The sequence below is a fragment of the Triticum aestivum genome, chromosome 2D (assembly GCF_018294505.1).
Source record: "Triticum aestivum cultivar Chinese Spring chromosome 2D, IWGSC CS RefSeq v2.1, whole genome shotgun sequence".
Classification (NCBI taxonomy): domain Eukaryota; kingdom Viridiplantae; phylum Streptophyta; class Magnoliopsida; order Poales; family Poaceae; genus Triticum; species Triticum aestivum.
The window spans coordinates 597,593,775-597,612,337 of record NC_057799.1 but is presented as its reverse complement, the minus strand read 5'-3'; positions in this window follow the sequence as shown (position 1 = coordinate 597,612,337).

Genomic DNA, 18,563 nt, shown 5'->3' with positions numbered 1-18,563 from the left:
CGATGATGTATGAGTAGTTTACCACAGACCTTCGGGTCCATAGTTATTAGCTAGATGGCTTCTTCTCTCTTTTTGGTTCTCAATACAAAGTTCTCCTCGATGTTCTTGGAGATCTATTCGATGTAATACTTTTTGCGGTGTGTTTGTCGAGATCCGATGAATTGTGGGTTTATGATCAAGATTATCTATGAACAATATTTGATTCTTCTCTGAATTCTTATATGCATGATTTGATATTCTTTGAGATAGGGAAACGTGTTCCCCTTGTGACAGAAAGGGAACCGACACGTATTGTATTGTTGCCATCGAGGATAAAAAGATGGGGTTTATATCATATTGCTTGAGTTTATCCCTCTACATCATGTCATCTTGCCTAATGCGTTACTCCGTTCTTATGAACTTGATACTCTAGATGCATGCTGGATAGCGGTCGATGTGTGGAGTAATAGTAGTAGATGCAGAATCGTTTCGGTCTACTTGACACGGACGTGATGCCTATGTTCATGATCATGCCTAGATATTCTCGTAACTATGCGCTTTTCTATCAATTGCTCGGCAGTAATTTGTTCACCCACCATAATATTTGCTATCATGAGAGAAGCCACTAGTGAAACCTATGGCCCCTGGGTCTACTTTACATCATATAAGTTTCTGATCTATAATTCTAGTTTACTATTTATTTTGCAATCTTTACTTTTCAATCTATACAACAAAAATACCAAAAATATTTATCTTATTATCTTTATTAGATCTCACTTTTGCAAGTGCTCGTGAAGGGATTGACAACCCCTTTATCGCTTTTGTTGCAAGGTTCTTGATTGTTTGTGCAGGTACTAGGCGACTTGCATGTAATCTCCTACTGGATTGATACCTTGGTTCTCAAAAACTGAGGGAAATACTTACGCTACTTTGCTACATCACCCTTTCCTCTTCAAGGGAAAACCAACGCATGCTCAAGAGGTAGCACATAGCAACGAGAGGGGAGAGTGTGTCCACGTACCCTCATAGACCTAAAGCGGAAGCGTTTAGTAACGTGGTTGATGTAGTCGAATGTCTTCACGATCCAACTGATCCAAGTACCGAACGTATGGCACCTACGTGTTCAGCACACGTTCAGCACGATGATGTCCCATGAGCTCTTGATCCAGTTGAGGACGAGGGACAGTTCCATCAGCACGACGGCGTGGCGACGGTGATGATGAAGTTACCGGTGCAGGGCTTTGCCTAAGCACTACGATGATATGGCCGAGGTGTGTAACTGTGGAGGGGGCACCACACACGGCTAAGAGAAGACTTGGTGTGCCTTTGGGGTGCCCCCTCCCACGTATATAAAGGAGGGGGAGGAGGAGGCCGGCCCAAGGGGGGCGCGCCAAGGGGGGAGTCCTACTTGGACTCCCGGTCCAAGTAGGATTCGCCCCCCCCCCCCACTCCCCTTTCCTATTCCAAGAAGGGGAAGTAGGGAAGGAGTGGGAGAGGGAAAGGAAGGGGGGTCGCGCCCCCTCCCCCTAGTCCAATTCGGACTGCCCTTGGGGAGGCGTCACCTTGTGGCCTTCCCTCTCCTACTCCCTTATGGCCCATTAGGGCCCATAACTTCCCCGGGGGGTTCCGGTAACCCCTCGGTTCCCTGATAAATATCCGTAATGTCCCGAAACCTTTTCGGTGTCCGAATACCTTCGTCCAACATATCAATCTTTACCTCTCGACCATTTCGAGACTCCTCATCATTTCCGTGATCTTATCCGGCAATCTGAACAAACTTCGGTCATGAAATCACATAACTCATAATACAAATCGTCATCGAACGTTAAGCGTGCGGACCCTATAGGTTCAAGAACTATGTAGACATGACCGAGACACGTCTCCAGTCAATAACCAATAGCGGAACCTGGATGCTCATATTGGCTTCTACATATTCTAAGAAGATCTTTATCGGTCAAACCGCATAACAACATACGTCATTCCCTTTGTCATCGATATGTTACTTGCCCGAGATTCGATCGTCGGTATCATCATACCTTGTTCAATCTCGTTACCGGCAAGTCTCTTTACTCGTTCCGTAATGCATCATCCCGTAACTAACTCATTAGTCACATTGCTTGCAAGGCTTATAGTGATGTGCATTACCGAGAGGGCCCAGAGATACCTCTCCGATACTCGGAGTGACAAATCCTAATCTTGATCTATGCCAACTCAACAAACACCATCGGAGACACCTGTAGAGCATCTTAATAATCACCCAGTTACGTTGTGACGTTTGATAGCACACAAAGTGTTCCTCCGGTATTCGGGAGTTGCATAATCTCATAGTCAGAGGAATATGTATAAGTCATGAAGAAAGCAATAGCAATAAAACTAAACGATCATTATGCTAAGCTAACGGATGGGTCTTGTCCATCACATCATTCTCCTAATGATGTGATCCCGTTCATCAAATGACAACACATGCCTATGGTCAGGAAACTTAACCATCTTTGATTAACGAGCTAGTCTAGTAGAGGCTTACTAGGGACACTGTGTTTTGTCTATGTATCCACACATGTATCAAGTTTCCAGTTAATACAATTCTAGCATGAATAATAAACATTATCATGATATAAGGAAATATGAATAACAACTTGACTCTAGGGCATATTTCCTTCACTGCCCTGGGATCACAAGCAAACACCCTCCGTCCAGGTGCTTTAATTAAAACATTAATGGAGAAGTTGTGAGCGAGGCGGGCAGCGGTTGGTGCATGGAGGTCAAAGAGCTTGCTTCCCGGTGAGCTTGGGCGGCCTTGCTGCTCGCACGTGTCCCGTCGATCCTGTGAGGTGGACAGGATGCACGCGTCCCGTCGAGCCTTCGTGGCGGACTGCTCGCACGCGTCCCGTTGAGCCTTCACGGCGGACTTCTCGCGCTCGTCCCGTCTAATCAAACAGTTGCACGCACGCCACTGAGTATGGTTAAATTTTGACACGGTTCATATAATACAACCGTTTGCGATATTAACGTGTCAGCTATTTGTTTCAAAAAGGACTTCGTTGGCTATTAATGTGTGCGCCTTGTCTCAAACTGGACGATTTTTTTACCACAGCATATATGTGCCATGTCATGAAACCATGCCATTTTTCATGTTTTTTGGGTGAGTTTTTGATTTACTGGGATTTAAAAACCGAGATTCTTAATGTTTCAGGACGACAAGAAGTTCGTAATTCATTCCCATTCCTTAAATCAGACCTAAACGTGCACCCAATGACACATGTACGATTTCCCACCCATTTTGCTTCACTGGAGCATGTGCTTGTAGTTCAAATTTGAATTATGGACTACATTAAATGCCTAGAAAACTTAATTAATATATACAATGGCCAAACGAACCCTGAACAGTTTCAAATTTCAGCACGATCCCCCTGTTATTCTATGTTGCCTGTAGAAAACAAAGTTCAAGGCGAGAAGAGGCAGCGATTATCGTTTCGCCCACAAGAGAGGCATGTTTACCTACCAGAATGACGAGGGTTGCGAGAAGCTTCGGTTTGTAAGAGGCTTGTAATATAGCTTCGCCCAATTTGGACAATTATATGTACCATGTAATGACACCATGCCAAGTTTCATGATTTCCTGGTGAGTTTTGGATTTACAGATATTTAAAACTGAGATTCACAATGTTTGTGGCCAAGCCAGGACGGCGAGACGGTTGAATTCATTCCCATTCGTTCCATGGGCCCTAAACAAGAATCCCAATGACACATGTACGTTTTTTCTAGCCATTTTGGTGCACTGGAGCATGTATTTGTAGTTCGGATTTGAATTATGGACATTAAATGCCTAGAAAACACAATTAATGAATAAAAAAGGTCAAACGAACCCTAAATAAAGTTCAGCGCGAATCTCCCGTTGTTCCGTGTTGCGTGTAGAAGAAAATACAAGGCTATAAGAGGGAGCGATTATCGTTTGGCCCACAAGGGGACACGTTTCCTATCGAAACCACAAGGGTTCTTGCGACAGGCTCTGGTTTGTAAGAGGTTTGTAATAAAGCTTGGCCCAAATTGGCAATGTTTTTACCACGACATATATGTGCCATGACGTGACACCATGCCACCTTTGATGACTTTCTGGTGAGTTTTCGATTTATGGGGATTTAAAAGCCAAGATTCAAAATGTTTGAGGGCGAGCCAGGACGCCGGTACCATTGTAATTCATTCCCATTCCTAACATGGGACCTAAACATGCACCCAAGGACACATGTATAATTTTTCTAGACATTTTGGTGAACTGGAGCATGTATTTGTAGTTCATGTTTGAATTATGGACATTAAATGCCTAGGAAACTAATTAGTGTATAAAAGGCCAAACAAACCCTGAATAAGTTTAAATTTCAGCATGGATATCCTGTCGTTCCATGTTGCCCGTAGAAGAAAATACAAGGCGAAAAGAGACAGTGATTACGTTTCGCCACAAGGGGAACACGTTTCCCTATCGGAACCACAAGGCTTCTTTGAGAGAAGCTCCAGTTTGTAAGAGGTTTGTAATAAATCTTGGCCCAAATTGGACAACGTTTTTACCACGACATATATGTGCCATGATGTGACACCATGCCAACTTTCATGACTTTCTGGTGAGTTTAGGATTTACAAGGATTTAAAAACCGAGATTCCAAATGTTTGAGGACGAGCCAGGACGCCGGTACGGTTGTAATTCGTTCCCATTCCTGGCATGGGACCTAAACATGTAGCCAAGGACACATGTATAATTTTTCTAGCCATTCTCGTGAACTGGAGCATGTATTCGAAGTTCAGATTTGAATTGTGGACATCAAATGCCTAGGAAACTCAATTATTGTATGAAAAGGCCAAGCGAACCCTAAATAAGTTTAAATTTCAGCACGGATATCATGTCGTTCCATGTTGCCCGTAGAAGAAAATACAAGGCGAAAAGAGGCAGTGATTATCGTTTCGCCCACAAGGGGGACACATTTCCCTATCGGAACCACGAGGCTTCTTTGCCATATAATTTGTAAGAGGCTTGTAATAAAACTTGCGCCAAAATGGACGAATACAATTTCCTTGACATATATGTGCCATGTCGTGACACCATGCCAAGTTTCACGATTTTCGGGTCAGTTTTGGATTTACGGGGATTTAAAAACCGAGATTCTTCTCACAAAATGTCTTCAAATAGCACACGGTTCAGTCACGAAAGTCGTGTGCCTACCAAACCGTGGCCGATGCCCCCCTCCCCCCTGCTGTGCGCGCGATCTAAATCGTGCATTCTGATTGGCCAGAACCCAAACCCCACGGATCGTACGTCTGCGCCGTTGGATGCTCCCAGATTGAACGGCAACCCTCAGCCCTTTCGCCAACACATGCAGTACATGGGTAAGCACTGTGCGCATGCGTCGTGCTAGCTCACGCTTCCTTATCTACTATGTTTTCTAAACAGGCTACCGTTTCCCGCCACTCCTCTCATCGGTTTCCCGCCTCTTCTCCCATCGTTTTCCCGCTGCCAGTGTCAGTGCTCATTGAAGTCTAGGCGGCGACACACCGGCCATGTAAATATCGCACACAGTTTCTAAAAGCACAAATATGCGTGATAGGAGGGAGTAGGGTCCGATAGGGTGACCAGCGTGAAACGCCTTATAGGCAAGGAGGCAATTCCTATCAGCAAGGGACTGCTTCCCATCCGCTAGCCTAGTCGAATAGAACACAGAAGTTAAGCGTGCTCGGGTGGAGTAGTCCAAGGATGGGTGACCCGGTGGGAAACCCTTTTTAGGTCGCATGCATGGTATAGGGGGCAGGGTGTTCTAATCGAGCATGTCTCCCTTGTGCGGTTTATAGACGTTGCACACATATCTGCGGGCTCCCCGAGGTATATATATTATCCTTTACCGACAATGAGGGGGCCCACACAATCTATCCCTTTGAACCAACAACGAGAAGGGGTTGACCATGATGGTTTCCTATTGATACTAGTAAGGTACACATGCATTGCACACATGAGATTTGGTAACCAAATTATGAATAAATACCACACTATAGCATGTAAGCTTTGAGTCATATATGCATGATGTAGATGTTCGTTTAATTCTTATAGTTCATATCATTCAAAATCAATTAGTTTTATGAAAAAATCTATTTTAAGATTCATGGAATTGTGCATTGTAAAGCATAAAGTAAAAACCAATAGTGACAATTCATTTAGAAAAAAAGGTTTGGGAAATTAAGATATGGAAGATTCTAGAAAAAATGAGAAGTGCTTGTGTTTTGAGGTTTAATTTGTGCATTATGCTTAAGTTCAACCATGGAGTCTTCTAGATTGTACATGTGGCAGAATCTGGTGGAATGTTGATGGTATCCAATGGTCAGTAGTGCTTGGATTTGCCATCTCTGTACCGTCGGATTGGCTTCATCCAACGACCAACTTTCAAAGTTATTCGCACACTATATAGGGGTATAGATGTGTGCCATGCTAGACCACATAAAGTTTGAGCACATGCGTGGGACGACCCCCCCCCCCCCCCGCCGCCGCTGCCTCGAAGTTGGGAACCGACATCGTATGTATTAAACCAGGCTTGGAGTCGAGTACGGTGTTCGGTTTGTAATGTAGTTGGTGCCCATCGAACTTGTGCATTCGGGATTTAAACACATCACACACCACCGTACCCATACATATTTTCGGGCCGCATGCAGTCTATACGGGGTCTTCTGATCGACCACTTCTCCCTTGTGCAGTTTTTTGTGATGACACGCATATCTGAGTGTATATATATCATCCCTTTGACCGATAATGAGGGGTATGTGTTGGCCATGAATGGATTCCTCCTAGTTCATGTTAAGGCCGGTCACCGTCACATGTCGCTCAGCCAAAGCTCGAGCTCATGTGTTGTCAGGATTCCCTCCCACATGCTCAGATTGCTGGGTTCGACCTACATCATACCCTGCGTATCTCATCCTTAACTACCTTGCCTTCATGGTTGTTGTCTGTATCGACAGGTAGGCACCACATCTAAATTGTACATTATTCTATATTGAAAACACACATCACCCCTTCCCAACGTACATCATTTTGGGCCACATGCAAGAGGTGCTGGTTTTGTGGTCCCTCTCGTGCGATTTCTATGATGGTTCAATCTATTGGCCCAAGCGGTTTATCGACAACAAAAGTTGTCGTTTGACCAAACGATAGATTCATTGGTCCATCTAATGATAGGTCATGGCGACATGCATGTATGACCAAAGTATCATTACGTGCATCCGCCCCGCTGACATGAAGTGGGAGGTGGTGGGCCAAGCATCCTAGCTAGCTACGACATTATGTCATTATAGATATATCCGAGGGTGCTTTCGGGTTTGCGAGGCAGGTGCCACCAAAGTTGTGCATTGTGTATTTAAAGTTTTAAACATCATGATACGTCTCCAACGCATCTATAATTTTTTATTGTTCCATGCTGTTTTATTATCAATCTTGGATGTATTATAATCATTTTATATCCTTTTTGGTCCTAACCTATTGACATAGTGCCAAGTGCCAGTTGCTATTTTTTCCATGTTTTTTACATCGCAGGAAATCAATATCAAACGGAGTCCAAATGCCACGAAACTCCACGATGTTTTTTATGGGCCAAAAGGAAGCAGATGGGCCCTGGTTGCACCTGCTGGGTCGTGCCCACCTCGGGTACCCCCCCCCCCCGACCGCCTCTTTGCTCTATAAATACCACAATATTCCAGAAACCCTAAAAGCGTCGACAAAATATTCATCCAGCCGCCGCAGAGTCCAGATCCAATCTAGACACCATCACGGGTGGGTTCACCACTTCCATTGGTGCCTCTTCGATGATGCGTGAGTAGTTCTTTGTAGACCTTCGGGTCCGTAGTTAGTAGCTAGATGGCTTTCTCTCTCTCTCCCTCTCTCGTTGAATTCTCAATACAATGGTCTCTTGGATATCCATATGATGTAACTCTTTTGCGGTGTGTTTGTTGGGATCTAATGAACTTCGAGTTTATGATCAGTCATATCTTTTTATATCCATGAAAGTTATTTGAGTTTCTTTGATCTCTTATACGCATGATCTCTTATAGCCTCATATTTCTTCTCCGATATTTGGGTTTTGTTTGGCCAACTTGATCTATTTATCTTGCAATGGGAAGAGGTGCCTGGTAGTGGGTTCGATCTTACGGTGCTTGATCCCAGTGACAGAAAGGGAACCGACACGTATGTATCATTGCTACTAAGGATAAAAAGACGAGATCTATATCTACCGCCATATAGGTAAACAGATCTTGTCTACATCATGTCATCATTCTTATTGCATTACTCTGTTTTTCCATGAACTTATTACACTAGATGCATGCTGGATAGCGGTCGATGTGTGGAGTAATAGTAGTAGATGCAGGCATGAGTCGGACTACTAATCTTGGACGTGATGCCTATGTAATGATCATTGCCTGGATATTTTCATAATTATTTGAAGTTCTATCAATTGCCCAACAGTAATTTGTTTACCCACCGTTTGCTATTTTTCTCGAGAGAAGCCACTAGTGAAACCTACGGCCCCCGGGTCTTCTTTCTCATATATTTGCCTTGCGATCTACTTTTCCTTTGCATTTTTATTCAGATCTATTAAACCAAAAATACTTTTCTATGTATTATTTTATTTGCGACCTATTATTTCAATCTATTACAACTTTCTCCCATCAACACACAATTTCTGGCGCCGTTACCCGAAAGGGATTGACAACCCCTTTAACACGTCGGGTTGCGAGGTGTTGTTATTTGTGTGCAGGGGCTGTTTACGTTGTGTTGCTTGGTTCTCCTACTGGTTCAATAACCTTGGTTTCATACCTGAGGGAAATACCTACCGTCGCTGTGCTACATCATCCCTCCCTCTCCGGGGAAATACCGACGTAGTTCCAGCTACCATCAAGGAGATTTTCTGGCGCCGTTGCCAGGGAGGATCTTCAACATAACCAAGTTCCTAATCACAAATCTCATCTCCTTGCAATTTACATTATTTGCCATTTGCCTCTCGTTTTCCTCTCCCCCACTTCACACAAATTTGTCGTTTTATTTGCCTCTCTTTCTTCGTTTGTCGTTTTCTTGCTCTCTAGTCCTGATGGCTAGCATCCCTACTCCTCCTTTGTCACCAGATTTTGAAGTCCTTTACTTCAAGCAAATACAAGGAGAAAATCCGAAAGATACCTGGTATAGGCTTATGGAATCGTATCGTGTTTCCAATCTAAAGGGGGGTGCTAAAGTTTTGCTTCGTAATTTTTACATAGGATTGGCTTTGCATCATAGACAACTTCTGGACTTTGCCGCTAAAGGAAATTTTATTGAGCTTGATGCTAATGCTGCCTATGAAATTTTAGAGGGAATTTTGGGAATTTCTCCTCAAAAGAAGGGGCTTTCTTTTACCCCTGAGGGAGTTCAAATGTTGGAAAAACTTGGTGATTTGCATAAACATATGGTTGAAATATAGAAATATAATGAACCCCTCAAACACCTCAATGGTAGTATAAATCGCATGAATACCCTGATTACTCTTTGCAACAAGCGATTGGATATTTTGGATCTTAAGATGGTTTCTTTTCCGGAGAATTTAGGGAAGCGTAAAGAGCCTCCCGGGTTTGAGAAAACCCTTACAAAAGTTGTCAAAATTTCGGAAGACAAAACTTAGATCCTTGCCTTATGCCTAGCTAAGGGCGTAAAACTATAGCGCTTGTTGGGAGGCAACCCAATGAATAAAATTTATTTTTGATTTTTATTTTCTGTTCTTGTGTGTTAGCACAATTATGATACTGGTATGATTGTGTTTTTTGTGTTGTAATTAGTGTTTGTGCCAAGTAAAGCCTATAGGATCTTCTTGGGTGATAGTTGTTTGATCTTGCTGAAAAAGACAGAAACTTTACGCTCACGAAAATAATTTTCATAAATCACAGAAAAGATCTTTTGCCCTCATTATTTTTGAACAAGATTAATATACAAATTACCCTGGTCTTCATATTTTGGTAGAATTTTTGGAGTTCCAGAATTATTCGAACAAATCAGATTACTACAGACTGTTCTGTTTTGACAGATTCTGTTTTCTTTGTGTTGTGTGCTTATTTTGATGGCTCTATGGTTTTCTTTGATGAGTTTTTGCCATAGAAAAGTTGTAATACAGTAGATATAATACAAAAAAATATGAATTGGTTTTATACAGCACTTATAGTAGTGATTTATTTTTCTTACAATAACGGATCTCACGAAGGTTTTGTTGAGTTTTGTGTGATTGAAGTTTTCAAGTTTTGAGTTATCTTACGATGGATGAAGGAAGGATGTAAGAGCCTAAGCTTGGGGATGCCCCGGCATCCCAAGCTATTTTCCAAGAATGAGCAACCAACTAAGCTTGGGGATGCCCCCGAGTGGCATCCCCGCTTTCTTCCAACAACTATCGGTATTTTACTCGAGGCTATATTTTTATTCGTCACATGATATGTGTTTTGCTTGGAGCGTGTTGTATGATATGTGTCTTTGCTTGTTTTATTTTGTGTTTTAAGTCATCAATCCTTGCTGGACACACCTTTTTGAGAGAGCCAAAATTATATCATTACTTGTTAGAATTGCTCTCTATGCTTCACTTAAATATTTTATGAGCTAGGACTTGCTCTAGTGCTTCATTTATATCTTTTTAGCACGGTGTGCTTTGTTATTTTTGAGGAAATTCTCTCTTGCTTCACTTAAATTATTTTGAGAGAAAGAAAATTTGTTATGCTCATGATCTTCACTTATATTTGTTTGAGCTTATGAAAAGCAACAAATAAAAATTAGTTCCAAAGTGATAGATATCCAAGAAGGATAAAGAAAAAGAAAATGTCATGAAGATCATTGGACAAAATAAACTTGATTCTTAGTAATAGTTTTGAGATATGATGATGTGATATGTGAGTTATGTTGATGAGTAATTGTGCTCTAGTAAGAATATTGGTGTTAAGGTTTGTGATTCCCTATGCATGCACGAAAGTCAATAATCACGCAATGAAAATTATATCCTACTTGTGGTGCACTATTCGGTGTTAATTATGCTTAATGCTTGCTTATGAGATTATTCGTTTCTTGGTTGGTCGCTTCTCAATCTTTTTTCTAGCCTTCATTTTGCACTAAGTATGACCTCTACTTGTGCATCCAAAATCCTTTAAACTAGTTTTGCCACATGAGTCCACTATATCTACCTATATGCGGTATTCTTTTGTCGTTCTAAGCAAATTTGCATGTGCCATCTCTAATTTTCAAAATAAACTTCTCTTTGTGTGTTTGTTTCGCTCGCAGAACGGTAACGGGTGGCTAATATTTTCCATGCTAGATGTGTTATTCTCAAGATGAGTGTTTATTCACTTGTCATTGCACGAGAGTAAGGCAAAGATTTTAGGGATGCCCAGTCCTGAAATGCAAAAAAATATTTACTTTATGTTGTCAAATAATAAATTCCTTGGAAAGTGTTGGTATGGAGGGGACCTGTGGATACGGCTAGCCATGGAAAGTGAAATAATGGTGGAAAAAGGAATAAACTTTATTTTTTGTTTGGGAACCGCCTATGGCATATCTAGCATGGAAAGTGTTCGGAGCTCTACGTCGTTTTCGTTGGTGGGATGGATACACCTCCCAAAATGTTTTTATCTCTAATTTTTCGCTTTGAGCTCTCGCACCTCTACAAATCCCTACTTCCCTCTGCGAAGGGCCTTTCTTTTACTTTATGCAATTTTTATTTTTACTTTGAGTCTCCATCTTCTCATAAAAAGCACGAACTAGGAGGCAATATGATCGTGCTCAAGTATTGGGTGTAGTTAATATTCGAGTGTGTTTCACGAATGGATCAATGTTTGAGCATGATGGGCTAGGGATAACTTATTTTAGCGTTGATATTTTGAAAGACATGGTTGCTTGTTGATATGCTTGAGTATCTAAATTATTATGTCAAAACTAGACTATTGCTTTGAATCACAGAAAAGTCCAAATGTCCATGCTATAAAGAAAAGAATATGATATGACTTGATGAACAGCACTCCACATCAAAAATTCTGTTTTTATCACTTACCTACTCGAGGACGAGTAGGAGTTAAGCTTGGGGATGCTGATACGTCTCCAACGTATCTATAATTTTTGATTGTTCCATGTTGTTTTATTATCAATCTTGGATGTTTTATAATCATTTTATAGTCATTTTATATCATTTTTTGGTACTAACCTATTGACATAGTGCCACGTGCCAGTTGCTGTTTTTCCCATGTTTTTTACATCACAGGAAATCAATATCAAATGGAGTCCAAATGCCACGAAACTCCATGATGATTTTTTATGGGCCAAAAGGAAGCAGATGGGCCCTGGTTGCACCTGGTGGGTTGTGCCCACCTCGGGTACCCCCTCGACCGCCTCTTTGCTCTATAAATACCACAACATTCCAGAAACCCTAAAAGCATTGACGAAATATTCATCCAGCCGCCGCAAAGTCCAGAACCACCAAATCCAATCTAGACACCATCACGGAGGGGTTCACCACTTCCATTGGTGCCTCTCCGATGATGCGTGAGTAATTCTTTGTAGACCTTCGGGTCCGTAGTTAGTAGCTAGATGGCTCTCTCTCTCTCTCTCTCTCTCTCTCTCTCTCTCGCTGAATTCTCAATACAATGGTCTCTTGGAGATCCATATGATGTAACTCTTTTGCGGTGTGTTTGTTGGGATCTAATGAACTTCGAGTTTATGATCAGTCATATCTTTTTATATCCATGAAAGTTATTTGAGTTTCTTTGATCTCTTATATACATGATCTCTTATAGCCTCGTATTTCTTCTCTGATATTTGGGTTTTGTTTGGCCAACTTGATCTATTTATCTTGCAATGGGAAGAGGTGCCCGGTAGTGGGTTCGATCTTACGGTGCTTGATCCCAGTGACAGAAAGGGAACCGACACGTATGTATCGTTGCTACTAAGGATAAAAAGACGAGATCTATATCTACCGCCATATAGATAAACGGATCTTGTCTACATCATGTCATCGTTCTTATTGCATTAATCCGTTTTTCCATGAACTTAATACACTAGATGCATGCTGGATAGCGGTCAATGTGTGGAGTAATAGTAGTAGATGCAGGCAGGAGTCGGTCTACTAATCTTGGACGTGATGCCTATGTAATGATCATTGCCTGGATATCATCATAATTATTTGAAGTTCTATCGATTGCCCAACAGTAATTTGTTTACCCACCGTTTGCTATTTTTCTCAAGAGAAGCCACTAGTGAAACCTACGGCCCCGGGTCTTCTTTCTCATATATTTGCCTTGCGATCTACTTTTCCTTTACATTTCTATTCAGATCTGTTAAACCAAAAATACAAAAATACTTTGCTGCGTTTTATTTTATTTGCGATCTATTATTTCAATCTATTACAACTTTCTCCCATCAACACGCAATTTCTGGCGCCGTTACCCGAAAGGGATTGACAACCCCTTCAACACGTCGGGTTGCGAGGTGTTGTCATTTGTGTGCAGGGGCTGTTTACGTTGTGTTGCTTGACTCTCCTACTTGTTTGATAACCTTGGTTTCATAACTGAGGGAAATACCTACCGTCGCTATGCTACATCATCCCTCCCTCTCCGGGGAAATATCGACGTAGTTCCAGCTACCATCACATCACACCCAATAATCCTACATATATTTGGCCACTTCCAGGTGGTTCTTGACTTCTGGCCCCTCTCATCGATCTTCGACGACGTGCCCAACCGTGGGCCTGCGCGGTCAAAGTTGTGCATTGGAATTTTGAACATCACAGACCACCCTTTTCACTCATATATATTTGGGCCACATGCTAGTGTGGCTGTCTTCTGACCCTCTCTAACATTTTTTGCTGCAAAGACTCTGATGACGCTCAACGGACATGGGTATAATGTCTTAACCGTGTGCGATGCAAGTGCGCTGTGAATCACAATGACTGCGCAAGTGCGAGCAAAGGTGGAGGTACTGGCTCAACTGTGTGCGATGCAAGTGCGCTCTAAAATCACCACGACTGCGCAAGCGCGAGCAAAGGGTGGAGGTACTGGCTTAACCGTGTGCGATGCAAGTGCGCTGTAAAATCACCACCTATGCAAGCTAAAGGCGGGTAAGTTTATTTAGAAATTAGGACGAACCAGGTGCGATAGACCAGCTAGTTAGAAATATAAAACAAACTACCCGCCTTGAGCGTTGCAAAAATCGGCGGTTCGGCCACTTTTCCTTATTATCATACACGCATATTCTTATTGGACCGTGCGCGATCTTGGGCACTCCCGCCCCGCATCAATTCCCTTACCCAAATTTTAGTAGCCGCCATACTTCAACCGTCGCCCACACTCCTCCAGCACCGACCTTATAGTAAAATTGCAGTAGCCGAGGCATTTGAACCGTCGCCCTCCCTTGTCCACCACCATCTCCACCCACCATTACTAAAAAAATTAGTAGCCGCGGCGTATCCTCAAACACCACCCCCCCTCCACAGTCACCCACCCGGCCCCCTCTGATACATCTCCAACATATCTATAATTTATGAAGTATTCATGCCAATATATTATCATTCTTGGGTGTTTTACAATCATTTTATAGCAACTTTATATCATTTTTTGGGACTAACCTATTGACCCAGTGCCCAGTGCCAGTTGCTGTTTTTGCTTGTTTTTTACATCGCAGGAAATCAATACCAAACGGAGTCCAAACGCAACGAAACTCCACGGAGATTTTTTATGGGCCAGAAGACTCCTGATGGGCCAAAGAAGCACCTGGGGGGTGCCCCGAGGGGGGAACAACCCACCAGGGCATGCCAGGCCCCCCTGGCGCGCCTAGGTGGGTTGTGCCCACCTCGGTGGTCTCCCGCACCCCTTCTTTGCACTATAAATTCCCAAATATTCCGAAGCCCTTCGGGGTTAACCTAGATCAGAAGTTCCGCCGCCGCAGGCCTTTGTAGCCACCGAAAACCAATCTGGACCCCGTTCCGGCACCTTGTCGGAGGGGGGAATCATCTCCGGTGGCCATCTTCATCATCCCGGAGGCCACCACAATGAGGAGGGAGTAGTACACCCTCGGGGCTGAGGGTTTGTACCAGTAGCTATGTGTTTTATCTCTCTCTCTCTCTCTCATGATCTATATCATGGGCTTTGTTAATATAGTCGGATCATATGATGTTTCTCCCCTCTATACTCTTGTTGTGATGAATTGAATCTTTACCCTTTGAAGTTTTGTCATGTCAGATTGAATGTTCAGATTTGGGAACACATGATGTATGTCTTGCAATATGAATACTTGAGGTGACAATTGGGGTATCATATTGATTCACTTGATATATGTTATGGTACTCAACTTGCGGATTCCCGCGGTGATATTGGGGTAATCTATGCATAGGGGTTGATGCACATTTTTATTATCTTTTCTCCGATAGAAACCTTGGGGCTCCTTATAGTTCTTTGTGTGGATTGAATATTATGAATATGAATTTGCTTTGGTGTTATTCTAGTACGAACTCTTGATTAGATCGATCGGAAATTATAGCTTGCGTTATTTTAGTACGAACTCTAGGATAGATTGATCGGAAAGAATAGCTTTGAGGTGGTTTCGTACCCTACAAACAATTTCTATCTTTTATTCTCCGCTAATAGGAACTCGGGAGTGACTCTTCGTTACACTTTGAGGGATAATCATATGATCCAACTATGTTAGCATTGTTGAGAGGTTGTGATGACCCACAAGTATAGGGGATCTATCGTAGTCCTTTCGATAAGTAAGAGTGTCAAACCCAACGAGGATCAGAAGGAAATGACAAGCGGTTTTCAGTAAGGTATTGTCTGCAAGCACTGAAATTATCGGTAACACATAGTTTTGTGATAAGGTAATTTGTAACGGGTAACAAGTAACAAAAGTAACCAAGGTGCAGCAAGGTGGCCCAATCCTTTTTGTAGCAAAGGACAAGCCTGGACAAACTCTTATATAAAGGAAAACGCCCCCGAGTACGCATGGGAATTATCGTCAAGCTAGTTTTCATCATGCTCATAAGATTCGCGTTCGTTACTTTGATAATTTGATATGTGGGTCGACCGGTGCTTGGGTATTGCCCTTCCTTGGACAAGCATCCCACTTATGATTAACCCCTCTCGCAAGCATCTGCAACTATGAAACAAATATTAAGGTAAACCTAACCATAGCATGAAACATATGGATCCAAATCAGCCCCTTACGAAGCAACACATGAACTAGGGTTTAAGGTTCCGTCACTCTAGCAACCCATCATCTACTTACTTCCCAATGCCTTCCCCTAGGCCCAAATAATGGTGAAGTGTCATGTAGTCGACGTTCACATAACACCACTAGAGGAAAGACAACATACATCTCATCAAAATATCGAACGAATACCAAATTCACATGACTACTTATAACAAGACTTCTCCGATGTCCTCATGAACAAACGTAACTACTCACAAATCATATTCATGTTCATAATCAGAGGGGTATTAATATGCATGAAGGATCTGAACATATGATCTTCCACCAAATAAACCAACTAGCATCAACTACAAGGAGTAATTAACACTACTAGCAACCCACAGGTACCAATCTGAGGCTTTGAGACAAAGATTGGATACAAGAGATGAACTAGGGTTTGAGAGGAGATGGTGCTGGTGAAGATGTTGATGGAGATTGACCCCCTCCCGATGAGAGGATCGATGGTGATGACGATGGTGATGATTTCCCCCTCCCGGAGGGATGTTTCCCCGGCAGAACAGCTCCGCCAGAGCCCTAGATTGGTTTCGCCAGGTTCCGCCTCGAGACGGCGGCGCTTCGTCCCGAAAGCTTCCTTATGATTTTTTCCAGGGCGAAAGACTTCATATAGCAAAAGATGGGCACCGGAGGCCTGCCAGGGGGGCCACGAGGCAGGGGGCGCGCCCAGGGGGTAGGGCGCGCCCCCCACCCTCGTGGACAGGGTGTGGCCCCCCTCTGGTGCTTTCTTCACCCAATATTCTTAATATATTCCAAACTGACTTTCATGGAGTTTCATGACTTTTGGAGTTGTGCAGAATAGGTCTCTAATATTTGCTCCTTTTCCAGCCCAGAATTCCAGCTGTCGGCATTCTCCCTTTTCGTGTAAACCTTGTGAAATAAGAGAGAATAGGCATAAGTATTGTGACATAATGTGTAATAACAGCCCATAATGCAATAAATATCGATATAAAAGCATGATGCAAAATGGACGTATCAAGTTGCACTAGCGAAAGTACGGACCCTAGGCCTTGTTTCTAAGCATTGCAATACTGTTTGTGCTCACTTTGGTTACTTGCTACCTTGCTGTTTTTTATTGTTACCATTACAAAAATCAATATCTACTATCATTACTACACTTTTATCACCATCTCTTCGCCGAACTAGTGCACCTATACAATTTGTCATTGTATTGGGTGTGTTGGGGACACAAGAGATTTCTTGTATTTGGTTGCAGGGTCGTTTGAGAGAGACCATCTTCATCCTACACCTCTTACGGATTGATAAACCTTAGGTCATCCACTTGAGAGAAAATTGCTACTGTCCTACAAAACTCTGCGCTTGGAGGCCCAGCACGTGTCTACAAGAATAAAATTGCGTAGTAGACATCACCCTCCCCCCTCGAACCCTAGCTCGCAGCCTTCTCTTTTTACTGCCCATAATGAGTTGTTAGACAACAATGTCTGAATCTTTTACGTTCGCAGTGATTCCCGAAGCAGTTCACTCAAGATTAACTCGCAAAGTACATGATTGGTGGACATGCAATGAAGGTTAAAATATTTCATCTAGACTGCAATGAGCATCGAGAAGTCGTAGTGAAGACAGTGAAGGATGGACGGGCAGCCATCACAAGGGGTTGGCCTACAGTCATGCGCGCATTACGCATGGAGGAGGGCACAATATGGGCATTCCGCTTTACCTTCTCCAGCAACCAGAATTTCTTTCGTCTCTCTCTTTACAGTCTTTAGTACAACTGTGGTTCATCATTCTTTACTTGGCACTTCTGTAGTTCTTCAGTATATGTACCTGTGCATCAAATTATGCATTCGTGGTTGAACCTATATTTGTAATAAACATGGTTGAATATGAAATAAGTGATTGCCTACTTTCAAATTCAAAACATGTGATTTTTAAATTAGGGATTACACTGCATACGGTTTGCAAAAGCGAAACGTCTGCGATAGACGTGGAGATCAGACACGTTTCTAGGATCCACTACGTGTGTGATCAATCTCCACTACACACACAATCACACACGACATTCTCTTGAAAACTGTTTGCGTTAGGCCACCTTGCGCAAACGTTTACCACATAAAAACTGTGTGTGATGCGCAGCCTTTGCCACACAGTTTCTTCTACGCACCGTGTTTGATGCTTTTAATAACGCAAATGATAAAATTATTAATATTGTGTGCAATGGCAACGCTATCACAAACGACTTACCGGAGAAAATTGTGTGTGATGTACCTGCGAACGGGAATGTGTTCCTTGGAGCGACTGTGTGAGATGTACATACGAACGGAAATGTTTAGCGGAGACTGACTGTGTGGGATGTA